Here is a 3,789-nt window from a genome sequence, read left to right as displayed (position 1 = left end):
GGCGCCTCCTACCACATTTTCGGGTCAAGCATGAATTGGCTCTGTCATAATACTGTAGGTCAGTGGTTCTCAACTCCAGTCTTCATGGACAAGGAACAGTGCAGTTTTATTGTAGCCACAGACAAACACACCTGATTAAACTTGGCAACTAATCATCAGGCCCTCAATTTATTGAATCAAGAATGTTTTTCCGGGGCTACAAGTGTGTTCGGGGTACTCAAGGACTGGAGTTGGGAACCACTGCTGTAGGCCTATGGCTGCATTGGCATTGCATGCCATTATCAGTTGTGAAATGGGTTCACATGGCAGATAAACAAAATTGTGACAATCAAAAAACTAATTGGAGAGCTTATGACTGAACAAAAAGGTCATGTTCATTTGAGAATACAACAGAGAAATCAGAGACAGATTCCCTGCCCTCATTTTGTTGCTGGATTGTGAACTGTGATTAATCAACATCAACACTATTTCATCTTGAATAATAGTTAAGTTAACAAATTAAAACACTTACCTTCAATCAACACTTTCATATCGTTTTAAAGTGTACAAGTAAGTGAACTCGTAAGTAAAGGTTCAACAGTTCAGTAACAAGTAGGCTATTATTACTAAAACACAATTTCAGCAAAAAATACATTGAATCGGGTGTGTTAGTACTGGGCTGGAACAGAAGCCTGCACACCACAAGAGGTTGGTGGCACCTTAATTGGGGAGAACGGGCTCGTGGTAATGACTGGAGTGGTGGAATGGTATCATTCATGGTTTCCAGGTGTTTGATGCCATTACATTTGCTCAGTCCGGACATTATTCTGAGCCGTTCTCCCCTCAGCAGCCTCTACTGCTGCACACCCAGCAGGGTTGGCCTGCTACCGTTGTAATAGGTTTATACAATGTGTGACCTTGAACTGTATTTTTGTTCACAAAATTTGCAAACATATACAGTAATCCATTGTATATAAGGATGACCCTATTCTCTTGAGACATTCATTGGGACCTCTTCATCTGCAGACAGGGTTTGGCAGCTCTCTGTATATGAGGACAGAAAACATCACCAAGAAACCGGCTGCATTCTACTCAAGTTAGACAGCCCTGACTATTATGTTGCTAAATCTCTCTCTGTCCTCGGTTTCTCACCAGGGACTGAAACTGGAGAATAGTTTCATAATGTCCTCCGACAAAGTTACCTGCCCTATTCAGAGTAGCCTACTCTCCCTTCTGTCAGTGCTGGCTAATCCTTTCATCCTCTTCCATGGCTGTTAGCAAGATACCTACCTAGCTACAAATGAACCAAGATAGCTAACATGAAGCTATTTAATTCATGTAGCTAGCTAGCTATACAGAATGTAAAGTTAGCTAACATTACGTTAGCAGCTCAAATTTAGGTTAGCCTTCACACTAAGTTTCTGTGTCAAGCTAGTTAATAATACATTGTTTAATCACTTTCAACATATTTACTTACTTGAATAGGTTCACCCACTGGCTCCATTTTCTGGGTCCTTGGAAAAACTAAACTTCTTCCCGAAGTTTCTGGTGGTAACAAAATGCAGCCAGTCATGTGGATGATTGGAGGACTTTCAACAGACTGAGTTTGGTCTTCCAACATGGTAATTTGTGACGCAACTGAAAGCGCTCTATAGAGGCTTGAGAAAGGGTTATTATTTGTCTGTGTATATTAATCACATGAAGGTGACCATTTTATGATGGGTCATCCCTATAACTCATATTGGGCAATTACAGGGGAGGAAAAGGGTAGACCTGCGAGTCAGATCTGAACAGGAAAAGACACGCTGTTTGACAAGCATTAAGGGACAAATCATTCTAATTAATCTGCTGGTCAGACAATTGGCTTATTTTCATGCTGTTCCTGTGATCTGTGGGCATGTCATAGATTATATAAACTCAAGTTGAAAAAGTTAGGAGGAGAACTCAGTTGCGGAACACAGAGTGTATATGACTGAGCTTTTACATTTACATTAGAAGTTTATTAATATACAATAACCCCCTAGGTGTTAGTTTCATAGTTAATTAGCCACCACCATCTCATGCAACCAATCATACACATGAACAGGTGACATTAACAGACACCACCACCTTGATTGAAGTATCTCTAAATAATCTCAAGGCCATGGTTACATCATACATCACATACTGTACCAGTACAAGTCTGACTGCACATCGGGAGCTCTATCAGAATTTTTACAGATGGTTTCTTTTTTTCAATGCCCGAGGGTTGACTTGTGAGGTTAAATGTAAAGTGTCAACACATATGACATAAGAAAATCTATGGGCACGTCTCTGACACTCTTAACATGAGCAAGGATCATTCAAGCATAAAAAGGTCATATTACCATAATTAGCAATTGTTATCATCACCAACCATTTCCTTCAGAGTGGGTTTATCCATAGCCATCGGAACTGAAGTCTAATACAATGGCCTTTCCCACTGGGCAAAAAATGGTTTGAATCAACGTTGTTTCCATGTATTAAAAAATGCATAATAATGTGACGTTGAATCAATGGCTGAGTTTCAAACACATGGAAGTACACACGGTCCTCCACTTACCCTGCCATATGCCCTAGGGGAATCCCCGCGGCCATCTTTGCCGTCGGTCCAAACAATTAGCCAAGCAAGGGAAGTTGGCAACGTAAGCCTCTCAACCCTCTTTTGTGATCGAGGTTGCGAGTGTACAATTCTGTTCACTCCGGGGCCTGAAACGCCCCATAATTCAATTTGCAATAATTGTACATCCGCTAAGAAGTAAGCCAAAACTTAAAACCAACATCAATATGGATGAGTCAACATACTTGTAAGTAAAAACTCATGTAAATAAGTTAGAAATTGTGCTACTAATGCACATGACGGCACAAGCACATATCCTAAAAGTAATTATGTTTTTGTTCAGTTAGCTTTTGGACACATTAGCTAGCACATACAACTTTCCCTGACAATACACTTATGCGTTGTAATTTTAGATTTACCAGATATAGTCGGATGTCTGCGGAAGCGTTGTCTTTTAGTTAAGATAGGAAATGCAATCGTAATTGACGGTAGTGCATAAAGAACACACAACAGCTACCGGTGGTTCTATGATGACTGAAAACACAACCGTGGGATGAACAAGTGACACATTTCCAGGCAAGGGCGGTCCATTTAGAATGAATTCGTTCCCATGCCCTGCAAGTGTCAAACTCATCATACGTCATGATACGTTAAGAGTGTCCTCTTAACTTGAGGGCAGAGGGTGTGTCTTTTACATGTTTGGAATGCAGGCAATGTAAAACTTTTTAATTTTTTATTACATCAACGTAAGGAAATTGCCTCTTTTTTTTCCACCCAACTTTTAAGCTAAATCCAATGACATGGTGATTTTTTCTTCTTCTCGATTTCACGTTAGTTGACAACAACCAAATGTAAATAAAAACTAGACGTTGAACTGACATCTATACCCATTGGGTTGTTTCTCATTATAAGCATATTCTATCATTTATTGAGCATTATTAGCTCAAGGCTTTGTTTTAAGCAGGTTTGCTGAAACAGGCAGCTCACTGCCACTCTTCATCTTGGTGTCATAATTCAGCATGAAAGAGAAAGAGATGCAATGCATAACACACATCAAAGCATAGACGTTCACCATTCACAGCTAGAAACAACTGACACGGAAGGTTAGAAAATGTGCATGTGTGTACCTGCTTGTATCCCTGCGCTTATGAATGAGTGTGTGGTGTATGACCGTCATATACTGTATGTGTGGCCTATAGGTGCGGATATGGGCGATTCCAGCGGGAGGACTG

The sequence above is a fragment of the Oncorhynchus kisutch genome, linkage group LG23 (genome assembly GCF_002021735.2).
Source record: "Oncorhynchus kisutch isolate 150728-3 linkage group LG23, Okis_V2, whole genome shotgun sequence".
NCBI classification, from domain to species: Eukaryota; Metazoa; Chordata; class Actinopteri; order Salmoniformes; family Salmonidae; genus Oncorhynchus; species Oncorhynchus kisutch.
Note: the sequence above shows the minus strand (reverse complement) of the source record.